Consider the following 13,302-nt stretch of genomic DNA (forward strand, 5'->3'; position numbering starts at 1 on the left):
CAGGATGCACAAGGCATCTACTGCCCCAATGGCATAACAGCTGGGTTGACTGTGGAGCTTGGGGGCAGAGGCCAATGGGCCTTTTATAGGAGACCACTGTGCTTCTTACACATCAACCTAATGGATGGCCAAAGATTCTTCAGTCAATGGTGGAGACCTTTTACTGAATATTCAATTTTCCCAAAAGTTTCATAAACTATGGTGAGGGCAAATCCAATGAAAATCTAAAGGCTAGTTCATTATATTATCTATATATTATCATCTTCCCTCTGAGGATAACATATAAGTGTAAATAAAAAAGCAGACAAATGCTTATAAGGTGACTCAAGCTAGAGAGTGACTTTTGCCTTAAAACAATTGTCAGGCCTGAAAAGCAAAATCTTGCAAGCAAAATCTAACTTTATCTGGCCCATTGATAGACAATGATCCTGAGTCCCTCCTTGATTCACAAAGTCTATTTTTCTGAGGAATATCCTCCATTAATATTCATTTTGTGTCATAATTACTACAAAGGGTAACCAGTGCAGCTTTATCCTCATTTCAAGCAGTGACTCCATCCTGGTCCTACCATCTGTCCGCTTGCTTCACTTATCAGAACTCCTACGTGGCCTGCGGAAGCTGGATACATTTTCGTTCAGTGCATAGATCCTTCGGGAGAACTCTTCAAACTCTCCCAGAACTTGTTCATCACACTCCACTGCCACAGCACTGTCCACGGGGATGCAGTTAAATGCTTCCAGCTGATCGCCTGAGGTGAAGCCTGTGGCTTCCATTCCAATGATCTCTTCTGCTTGTTCCACGGTGAAGCAGAGCACAGCTTCCGAGACTGGGTGGAAGCCCCCGGGGAGCTGGGCGCCAGACAAGCTGGCCTACTCACTGGGCAGGAGGGTGCTGTTGATTGTGGCCGGAGGCCCCGAGAGGGCTTGTCCTTGCTCCTGGCTAGTTTTCACACTCATGTGGCCTCCATTTAAGCTGTCACCCAGATCTACCCCCCCCTTTTTTTTTTTCTTGTTTTCTTTGGAGAGGTCCAAGGAGGTGTCCAAGGAGGAAGACAGATGCTGTCTTTCTGTCAGATTCTCCTGTGGAGGGCACAAGGGTCACAGGCTGGACGAGTGCAGAGTTATGACTGGGGGGAGGGGTTCTGTACTGGACTCTCTCACTCTCTGAGCTGGCCCGTTTCCAGTATCCTTTGTCTGGTGAAGGGATTCCCCCAGAGAAACCTACATCTGCACCCCAAATATGGAGTTTTGTCTCTTTGGAACAGGGTTTGCACTGGAGGTGTGATGTCTGTCACACCTGACCGTTAGTCCATGCTCCATGAAGTTTTTCAGGTTAGAAAGGGTTTGCCTCAAGTCTGGAGTCCCTAGTTCATGTTGATATCTTAGCTGTGCTCTATTTTTGTTTCAGAAGATAGACACCGTAATCAAACTGCAACTTCTCTCTTCCTTTTGCGCATAATCGAAACTCTCTCTCCTTTTCAGTCAGCTTGTCATTAATATTATCATTGATTGTTGATCTAGATCCCTTATGAATTACAGGATGGGCACTTGTAGGAAAAAGGAGATCATGGATACCATATGTGCAGTATAACCAAGGGCAACAGCAATGCCTCCATCATCTTTTGCTTGGAAGTCCTCAGAATTGGGCAACTTGACACCACATACAAAGTAATCTTTATGCTCATTCAAATCAATAGGGTAAATGTAGGAAAGCTCAGATAGTAACTGCCTGCAACGAATTGTCAACTGAGCATTAGTCTTCAGAAAGAGTTCTCTTTTCACAGTGCACTCCTTTCTCAACTCATTTAGGGATTCCTTTTGGAGTTGAAGCTTGAGGTGCTCAGCTGAAAATGTACTTCCTTTGTTCTGTAATGCAATTTTTTCTTTATGCAGCAAGACTACTTCCTGTCCCAAAGCTTTCTTCTGTCTTTCCAGTTCATTTCGAAGCACCAAAATTTTTAATTGCAGACACTCACTTTCTTTTTTCAGCCCATTGCTTGTAGATGTGAGTTTTAGTTTTTTCGTCAATTCCCTTTCCAATTTTCTGAAGTTACCTGAGTCTGTTTAATTGCACACTGGGCTCTATGAAGCTGCAGCAAAGAGAAGACATCATAAGAATTTCAAACACAGTTCTGATACACCTGATGACGAATATTCTTCTGAGCATTTGAATAACCCTTATGTTCAAATGCAGCACCATATTAGCCATCATTCAGCCCCAGATTTATTTCATTCTGGTTGCGGGCATGAATCTGCTGACCCAGGTATTTAAACCAGTCCAAACAGATTTCCATTCAGTCAACAGCTGGTAGATGTCCTCCTTTCCACCCCATATCTTTACCACAAAACAAGACACAGATGTATCCAGACAGTCTGGCATTATTCCAAAATCAAGACTCCACCATATTGTATTCAAGAAATTCTTAATCACTTCACTCCTATAAAATTCTTTGTATACCTTTTCACTGTTACACAAGTGAAGTGTGAAGTAGGTATCAAGGAGCTGATGGCTATTAACAATGTTCCAGGCAGCAATGTTCTGAAGATGCCACTGCTGAGATGACAGCTCCACATGCAGGGCCCCCACAGAAGAACCTGTCGGGGGCGTGGCGGCCCGGCCCATGGGCAGTGGGGGGAGTGGGCCCCGGACCAACGCTGAAGATCTTTTTTGTACAGTTCTTCTGTGTATTCTTGCCACCTCTTCTTAATATCTTCTGCTTCTGTTAGGTCCCTACCATTTCTGTCCTTTATTGAGCCCATGTTTGCATGAAATGTTCCCTTGGTATCTCTAATTTTCTTGAAGAGACCTCTAGTCTTTCCCATTCTATTGTTTTCCTCTAATTATTTGCATTGATGGCTGAGGAAGTCTTTCTTATCTCTCCTTGCTATTCTTTGGAACTCTGCATTCAAATGGGTATATCTTTCTTTTTCTCCTTTGCTTTTTGCTTCCCTTCTTTTCACAGCTATTTGTAAGGCCTCTTCAGACAACCATTTTGCTTTTTTGGATTTCTTTTTCTTGGGGATGGTCTTGATTCCTGTCTCCTGTACAATGTCATGAACCTCCATCCATAGTTCATCAGGCACTCTGTCTATCAGATCTAGTCCCTTAAATCTATTTCTCACTTCCACTGTATAGTCATAAGGGATATGATTTAGGTCATATCTGAATGGCCGAGTGGTTTTCTCCACTTTCTTCAATTTCAGTCTGAATTTGGCAATAAGGAGTTCATGATCTGAGCCACAGTCAGCTCCTGGTCTTGTTTTTGCTGACTGTATAGAGTTTCTCCTTCTTTGGCTGCAAAGAATATAATCAATCTGATTTTGGTGTTGACCATCTGGTGATGTCCATGTGTAGAGTCTTCTCTTGTGTCGTTGGAAGAGAGTGTTTGCTATGACCAGTGTGTTCTCTTGGTAGAACTCTATTAGCATTTGCCCTGCTTCATCCTTGTCTAGCTCAATGAAACCATGAGCCATTCCCTGTAGGGCTATCAAGACTGAGTGGTCATGGTAGAGTTCTGATAAAACGTGAGAATGAGAATGGAATAGCAAACTACTTCAGTATTCTTGCCTTGAGAACCCCAAGAACTGTATGAAAATAAAAAAGATGTGACACCTAAAGATGAAACTTCCCAGGTCAGTAGATGCCCAATATGCTACTGGAGAAGAGTGGAGAAATTACTCCACAAAGAACGAAGAGACAGAGCCAAAGTGGAAATGCCCAGGTGTGGATGTGACTGGTGATGGAAGTAATGTCTGATGCTGTAAAGAACAGTATTGCATAATAACCTGGAATTTTAGGTCCATGAATCAAGGTAAATTGGGAATGGTCAAACAGGAGTAGCAATAGTGAACATCAACATTTTAGGAATCAGTGAACTAAAATGGACCAAAATATGCGAATTTAATACAGATGACCATTATATCTACTACTGTGGGCAAGAATCCCTTAGAAGAAATGGAGTAGCCCTCATAGTCAACAAACGGTTCTAAAATGCAGGACTTGGTTGCAGTCTCAAAAATGACAGACTGATCTCTGTTCATTTCCAATGCAAACCATTCAATATCACACTAATCCAAGTCTATGCCCCAAACACTAAGGCTGAAGGAGATGAATTGAACAGTTCCATGATGATCTACAAGACCTTCTAGAACTAACAGCACCACCACCACCAACAACAAATGGAATGGAAAAGTAGGAAAGTCAAGAGATACCTGAAGTAATAGGCAAGTTTGGTCTTTTGCCTTGAATGAAGCATGGCAAAAGCTAACAGAGTTTTGCCAATAGAAGGCACTGGTAATAACAAACACCCACTTCTAACAACAAAAGAGATGACTCTACACATGGACGTCACCAGATGGTCAATACGGAAATCAGATCAATTATATTCTTTGCAGCCAAAAATGGAGAAACACTATACAGTCAGCCAAAACAAACAAACAGAAAAGACCAGGAGTGGACTGTGGCTCAAATCATGAACTCCTCAGTGCAAAATTCAGATTTAAATTGAAGAAAGTAGAGAAATCTGCTAGAAGATTCAGGTATGATCTAAATCAAATCCCTTATGAGTATACAGTGGAAGTGACAAATAGATTCAAGGGATTCGCCCTGTAGATACAGTGCCTGAAGAACTATAAATGAAAGTTTGTGACCTTGTGCAGGAGGTGGTGATCAAGACCATCCCCAGGAAAAAGACGTGCAAAAACGCAAAACAGTTGTCAAAGGAGGTCTTACAAATAACTGAGAAAAGAGAAATGAAAGGCAAATGAGAAAAGGAATGACATTTCCATTTGAATGAACAGTTCCAAAGAATAGCAAGGAGAGATAAGAAACTTTCCAGAGTAAACAAAGCAAACAAATATATAGTGGAAAACAACAGAATGGGAAAGATGAGCGATCTGTTCAAGAAAATCAGAGATACTAAGGTAACATTTCATGCAAAGACGGGCATAATAAAGGACAGAAACGGTATGAACCTAAAAGAAGAAGAGGATATTAAGGTGAAGTGGCAAGATACTAAGGAGAGTTGGTAAGAATACACAGAACTATTAAAAAGAAAGATCTTAATGACCCAGATAAGACATACTGGAATGCGAAGTCAAGTGGGCCTTAGGAAGCATCACTATGAACAAAGCTAGTGGAGGTGATGGAATTCCAGTTGAACTATTTCAAATCCTAAAAGATGATGCTGTGAAAGTGCTGCATTCAATATGCCAGCATATTTGGAAACCTCAGCAGTGATCGCAGGACTGGAAAAGGTCAGTTTTCATTCCAATCCCAAAGAAAAGCAATGTCAAAGGATGTTCAAACTATCACACAATTGCATTAATCTCACATACTAGCAAAGTAATGCTCAAAATTCTCCAAGCCAGACTTCAACAGTACATAAACCATGAACCTCCAGATGTTCAAGCTGGTTTTAGAAAAGGCAGAGGAACCAAAAATAAATTGCTAACATCCATTGGATCATCAAAAAAGCAAGAGAGTTCCAGAAAAAAAAAAAATCTACTTTTGGTTTATTGACTACACCAAAGCCTTTGACTGTGTGGATAACAATAAATTGTGGAAAATTCTTCAAAAGATGGGAATACGAGACCACCTTACCTATCTTCTGAGAAATTGGTATGCAGGTCAAGAAGCAACAGTTAGAACTCGACATGGAACAATGGGCTGGTTCCAAATTGGGAAAGAATTACGTCAAGGCTGTATATTGTCACCCTGCTTATTTAACTTGTATGCGGAATACATCATGAAAAATACCAGGCTGGATGAACCACAAGCTGGAATCAAGATTGCCAGGAGAAATATCAATAATCTCAGATGTGCAGATAACACCACCTTTATGGCAGAAAGTGAAGAACTAAAGAGCCTCTTGACGAAAGTGAAAGAGAAGAGCAAAAAAAGCTGACTTAAAACCCAACATTCAAAAAACTAAGATCATGGCATCTGGTCCCATCACTTCATGGCAAATAGATGAGGAAACAATGGAAATAGTGGCAGATTTTATTGGGGGGGGGGGCTCCAAAATTACTGCAGATGGTGACTGCAGCCATGAAATTAAAAGACGCTGGTTCCTTGGAAGAAAAGATACGACCAACCTAGACAGGCTCTTAAAAAACAGAGACATTACTTTACCAAAAAAGGTCTGTCCAGTCAAAGCTATGGTTTTTCTAATAGTCATGTATGTATGTGAGAGTTGGACTATAAAGAAAGCTGAATGGTGAAGAATTGATCCTTTTGAAGTGTGATGTTGGAGAAGACTCTTGAGAATCCCTGGAACTGCAAGGAGATCAAACCAGTCAATCCTAAAGGAAATCAGTCCTGAATATTCTTTGGAAGAACTGTTGCTGAAGCTGAAACTCCAATACTTTGGCCACATGATGCAAAGAACTGACTCACTGGAAAGCACACTGATGCTGGGAAAGTGAAGGCAGGAGGAGAAGAGGATGACTGAGGATGAGATGTTTAGATGGCATCACTGACGATGGCCTTGAGTTTGAGCAAGCTAATTGGTGATGCCTGGTGTGCTGCAATGCATGGGTTCATAAAGAGTCAGACATGACTAGGTAACTGAACTGAACTGGAGTCCATTAAGAATATTATAGTAAAACAATTTTAAAAATGCATAAAAGCACAGAAAGGAAAGTTATTTGTGCTCTGAGATAATCACTATTACAACTCTGGTGTGCTTTTTTCCCCATTAATTATATAAACAAAACTAAAATTGTAATGTGCACAATGTTTTGCTACCAACTTTTTGCATTAATGTTTTGAATAAATTTCTTTAATTTTTACTGAATTGTTGTTGCTTTACAAAATTGAGTTTGTTTCTGCTGTACAAGAAAGTGAGTCCACTATATGTATACATTCTTTTATACATAGGATGGGTTTCCTATGTACAGGAAGGGTTTCCTTCATATTTTGGTACCTACAGAGCATTGAGTAGATTACCCTGTGTTATAAACTTCATTCTCATTAGTTATCTATTTTATATATGGTAGGGTATATACATCAGTCACAGTCTTCCAGTTCAACCCACCACACTTCCCAACTTGGTATCCACACATTTTTTTTTCTACATCTCTGTCTTTATTTCAGCTTTGTTAATAAGTACATCCATGTCATTTTTGTAAATTCCACATATATGCAATATTACACGGTATTTGTTTTTCTCTTTCTGACTTATTTCACTCTCTATGACAGTCTCTAGGTCCATCCACCTCTCTCTACAAATGGTACAAATTAGTTTCTTTTTGTGGCTGAATAATATTCCATTATATATATGTACCACATCTTCTTTCTTGATTCCTGTGTTGATAAACGTTTAGGTAGCCTCCATATCCTGATTATTGAAATTAGTGCTGCAATGAACATTGGAGTACATGTATCTTGTGGAATTATGGTTTTATTAGGATATATGCCCAGGAGTGGGTTTTCTGAGTCATATGGTAGTTCTTTTTATTTTTATTTTTTACCTTTAAGGGAACCTCAATACTGTTCTCCATAATAACTATATCAATATACATTCCCACAAAGAGTATAAGAGGGTTACCTTTTCTTCACATCCTCTTTAGCATTTATTCTTTGTAGATTTTTTGATGATAGCCATTCTGACTGCTGTGAGGTGTTACCTCACTGTAGTTTTGATTTGGATTTTTCTAATGATTAGTGATACTGAGAATCTTTTCATGTTTGTTGGCGATCTGTATGACTTTTTTATAGAAATGTCTATTTAGTTCTTCAGTCATTTTTCAAATGGGTTTTTGCTTCTTTTGATATTGAAATACATGAGCTGTTTGTATATTTTGTATATTAATCCCTTGTCAGTTGCTTAGTTGCAAGTATATCCTTCCATTCTGAGGTTTACCTTTTGTTCTTGTTTATGGTTTCAGTGACTAGGCAAAAATGATTTTTTTTTTTTTTGCATTTTTTTAATCTTTTATTTAATTATTTTTAAATTTTATTTTATTTAACTTTACAATATTGTATTGGTTTTGCCATATATGAAAATGAATCTGCCACAGGTATACATGTGTTCCCCATCCTGAACCGTCCTCTCTCCTTCCTCTCCATACCATCCCTCTGGGTCGTCCCAGTGCACCAGCCCCAAGCATCCAGTATCATGCATCGAACCTGGACTGGTGACTCGTTTCATATGTGATATTATACATATTTCAATGCCATTCTCCCAAATCATCCCACCCTCTCCCTCTCGCACAGAGTCCAAAAGACAGTTCTATATATCAGTGTCTCTTTTGCTGTCTCGTATACAGGGTTATTGTTACCATCTTTCTAAATCCCATATATATGCATTAGTATACTGTATTGGTGTTTTTCTTTCTGGCTTACTTCACTCTGTATAATAGGCTCCAGTTTCATCCACCTCATTAGAACTGATTCAAATGTATTCTTTTTAATGGCTGAGTAATACTCCATTGTGTATATGTACCACAGCTTTCTTACCATTCATCTGCTGATGGACATCTAGGTTGCTTCCATGTCCTGGCTATTATAAACAGTGTTGTGATGAACACTGGGGTACACGTGTCTCTTTCAAGTCTGGTTTCCTCAGTGTATATGCAAGCAGTGGGGTTGCTGGTTCATAAGGCAGTTCTATTTCCAGTTTTTTAAGGAATCTCCACACTGTTCTCCATAGTGGCTGTACTAGTTTGCATTCAGACCAACAGTGTAAGAGGGTTCCCTTTTCTCCACACCCTCTCCAGCATTTATTGCTTGTAGACTTTTGGATTGCAGCCATTCTGACTGGTGTGAAATGATAACTCATTGTGGTTTTGATTTGCAGTTCTCTGATAATGAGTGATGTTGAGCATCTTTTCATGTGTTTGTTAGCCATCTGTATGTCTTCTTTGGAGAAATGTCTATTTAGTTCTTTGGCCCATTTTTTTATTGGGTCATTTATTTTTCTGGAGTTGAGCTGTAGGAGTTGCTTGTATATTTTTGAGATTAGTTGTTTGTCAGTTGCTTCATTTGCTATTATTTTCTCCCATTCTGAAGGCTGTCTTTTCACCTTGCTTATAGTTTCCTTTGTTGCGCAAAAGCTTTTAAGTTTAATTAGGTCCCATTTGTTTATTTTTGTTTTTATTTCCAATATTCTGGGAGGTGGGTCATAGAGGATCCTGCTGTGATGTATGTCGGAGAGTGTTTTGCCTATGTTCTCCTCAAGGAGTTTTATAGTTTCTGGTCTTACATTTAGATCTTTAATCCATTTTGAGTTTATTTTTGTGTATGGTATTAGAAAGTGCTCTAGTTTCATTCTTTTACAAGTGATTGACCAGTTTTCCCAGCACCACTTGTTAAAGAGATTGTCTTTAATCCATTGCATATTCTTGCCTCCTTTGTCAAAGATAAGATGTCCATATGTGCGTGGATTTATCTCTGGCAAAAATGATTTTTTAAAGGAGTATATCAAGTCTGTATATTGTCACCCTGCTTATTTAACTTATATGCAGAGTACATCATGAGAAAGGCTGGGCTGGATGAAGCACAAGCTGGAATCAAGATTGCCAGGAGAAATATCAATAACCTCAGATATGCAGATGACACGACCCTTATGGCAGAAAGTGAAGAAGAACTGAAGAGTCTCTTGATGAAAGTGAAGGAGGAGAGTGAAAAAGTTGGCTTAAAGCTCAACATTCAGAAAACTAAGATCATGGCATCTGGTCCTATCACTTCATGGCAAATAGATGGGGAAACAATGGAAACAGTGAGAGACTTTATTTTGGGAGGGGGGCTCCAAAATCACTGCAGATGGTGACTGCAGCCATGAAATTAAAAGAAACTTGCTCCTTGGAATAGAAGTTATGACCAACCTAGAGAGTATGTTAAAAAACAGAGACATTATTTTGCCACCAAAGGTCCATCTAGTCAAGGCTATGGTTTCTCCAGTAGTCATGTATGGATGTGAGAGTTGAACTATAAAGAATGCTGAGGGCCAAAGAATTGATGTTTTTCAATCGTAGTGTTGGAGAAGACTCTCGAGAGTCCCTTGGTCTGCAAGGAAATCCAACCAGTCAGTCCTAAAGGAAATCAGTCCTGAATATTCATTGGAAGAACTGATGCTGAAGCTGAAACTCTAATACTTTGGCCACCTGATGCAAATAGCTGACTCATTTGAAAAGACCCTGATGCTGGGAAAGATTGAAGGCAGGAGGAGAAGGGGACGACAGAGGATGAGATGGTTGGATGGAATCACCGATTCAATAGACATGAGTTTCAGCAGGCTCCAGGAGTTGATGATGGGCAAGAAGGCCTGATGAGCAGCAGTCCATGGGGTCACAAACAGTCAGACATGTGAGCAACTGACTATGCAACTGACTATGCAAAGCTGTTAAGTTTAATTAGATACCAGTTCTTTATATTTGTTTTTATTTTCATTAATCTAGAAAGTGGGTCAAAAAAGAACTTCTGTGATTTATATCAAAGAGTGTTCTGCCAATGATTTCCTCGAAAAGATTTAGAGTGCTGACATTACCTTTAGTTAGGTCTTTAAGTCACTTTGAGATTATTTTTATGTATAGTGTTAGAGTATGTTCTAATTTCATTATTTTAATTTTAGCTGTCAAGTTTTCCAGAAACACCTACTGAGAAGACTGTCTTTTCTCCGTTGTATATTCTTGCCAACTCTGTCATAGATTAGGTGACCACTGAGCATTGGATTTTCCTCTGGGCTTTAATCCTGTTCTATTTATCTATATTTCTATTTTTCTGACAGGGCTATACTGTCTTGATGACTGTAGTTTTATAGTGTAGTTTGAAGTGATAGTTGTGAATACTTCCAGCTGTGTTTTTCTTTCTCAGGATAGTTTTGGCTAATTTTGGTTATTTGTATTTCCATAAAAACTGTGATTTTTTTCCTGCTTATTATGTGAAAAATGGAGTTGGTAATTTGACAAAGATTGCTTGAACCCAAAGTCCAAGGTAAGGAACAGTGGCTGCGCTTTGCTGGAGCAGCCGTGAAGAGATACCACACATCAAAAGTAAGAGAAAACCAAGTAATACAGCAGGCACTGAGAGAGGGCATCAGAGGGCAGACAGACTGAAACGACAGTCACAGACAATTAACCAATCTGATCGCATGGACCAGAGCCTGGTCTAACTCAATGAAACTAAGCCATGCCCTGTGGGGCCACCCAAGACGGACGGGTCATGGTGGAGAGAGGTCTGACAGAATGTGGTCCACTCGAGAAGGGAATGGCAAACCACTTCAGTATTCTTTCCTTGAGAATCCCATAAACAGTATGAAAAGGCAAAAATATAGGACACTGAAAGAGGAACTCCCCAGGTTGGTAGGTGCTCAGTATGCTACTGGAGATCAGTGGAGAAGTAAATCAAGAAAGAATGAAGGGATGGAGCCAAAGCAAAAACAACACCCAGTTATGGATGGGATTGGTGAAAGAAGCAAGGTTGGATGCTGTAAAGAGCAATGTTGCATAGGAACCTGGAATGTTAGGTCCATGAATGAAGGCAAATTGGAAGTGGTCAAACAGGAGATGACAAGAGTGAACATCAACATTCTAGGAATCAGCGAACTAAGATGGACTGGAATGGGTGAATTTAACTCAGATGACCATTATTTATACTATGTGAGCAGGAATCCCTTAGAAGAAATTGAGTAGCCATCATAATACATAAGAGTCCAAAATGCAGTACTTGGATGCAATCTCAAAAACAACAGAATGATCTCTGTTCATTTCCAAGGCAAACCATTCAATATCATGGTGATCCAAGCCTATGCCCCAACCAATGATGCTGAAGAGACTGAAGCTGAACAGTTCTATGAAGACTTACAAGACCTTCTAGAACTAACACCCAAAAAAGATGTCCTTTTCAATATAAGGGCCTGGAATGCAAAAGTAGGAAGTCAAGAAACCCCTGGAATAACAGTCAAATTTGACCTTGGAGTACCGAATGAAACAGAGCAAAGGCTAATAGAGTTCTCTCAAGAGAACACACTGGTCATAGAAAACACCCTCTTCCAACAACACAAGGGAAGACTCTACACATGGACATCACCAGATGGTCAACACCAAAATCAGAAGGATTATATTCTTTGAAGCCAAAGATAGAGAAACTCTATACCGTCAGTAAAAACAAGACCGGGAGCTGACTGTGGCTCAGATCATGAACTCCTTATTGCCAAATACAGACTGAAATTGAAGAAAGTGGAGAAAACCATTTGGCCATTCAGGTATGACCTAAATCAAATCCCTTATGACTATACAGTGGAAGTGAGAAGTAGATTTAAGGGACTTGAACTCATAGACAAAGTGCCTGATGAACTATGGATGTAGGTTCAAGACATTGTTCAGGAGACAGGAATCAAGACCATTCCCAAGAAAAAGAAATGCAAAAAAGCAAAATGGATGTCTGAGGAGGCCTTACAAATAGCTGTGAAAAGAAGGGAAGTGAAAAGCAAAGGAGAAAAGGATAGATATACCCATTTGAATGCAAAGTTCCAAAGAATAGCAAGGAGAGATAAGAAAGCATTCCTTAATGATCAATGCAAAGAAATAGAGAAAAACAATAGAATGTGGAAGCCTAGAGAACTCTTCAAGAAAATTAGAGATACCAAGGGAACATTTCATGCAAAGATGGGCACAATGAAAGGACAGAAAAGGTATGGACCTAACAGAAGCAGAACATATTAGGAAGAGGTGGCAAGAATACACAGAAGAACTGTACAAAAAAGATCTTCACTACCCACATAATCATGATGGTGTGATCACTCACCTAGAGCCAGACATCTTGGAATGTGAAGTCAAGTGGGCCTTAGGAAGCATCACTACGAACAAAGCTGGTGGAGGCGATGGAATTCCAGTTGAGCTACTTCAAATCCTGAAGGATGATGCTGTGAAAGTGCTGCACTCAATTTGCCATCAAATTTGGAAAACTCAGCAGTGGCCACAGGACTGGAAAAGGTCACCTAAAGAAAGGCAAGGTCAAAGAATGCTCAAACTACTACACAATTGCGCTCATCTCACATGCTAATAAAGTAATGCTTAAAATTCTCCAAGCCAGGCTTCAGCAATACATGAACCATGAACTTCCAGATGTTAAAGCTGGTTTTAGAAAAGACAGAGGAAGCAGAGATCAAATTGCCAACATCCACTGGATCATCAAAAAGGCAGGAGAGTTCCAGAAAAACATCTCTTTCTGCTTTATTGACTATGCCAAAGCCTTTGACTGTGTGGATCACAACAAACTGTATAAAATTCTGAAAGTGATGGGAATATCAGACCACCTGACTTGCCTCTTGAGAAACCTGTATGTAGGTCAGGAAGCAAC

General features: G+C 39.7%; 1 pseudogene; it reads right to left on the minus strand.

Annotated features, from left to right (window-relative positions):
• Window positions 1-432: 432 nt before the first annotated feature.
• The window catches only part of LOC139181536 (UV radiation resistance-associated gene protein pseudogene), a 35,410-nt pseudogene continuing 22,540 nt past the window's right edge, over window positions 433-13,302 (minus strand).

The sequence above is a fragment of the Bos indicus genome, chromosome X, assembly GCF_029378745.1.
Source record: "Bos indicus isolate NIAB-ARS_2022 breed Sahiwal x Tharparkar chromosome X, NIAB-ARS_B.indTharparkar_mat_pri_1.0, whole genome shotgun sequence".
Taxonomy (NCBI): domain Eukaryota; kingdom Metazoa; phylum Chordata; class Mammalia; order Artiodactyla; family Bovidae; genus Bos; species Bos indicus.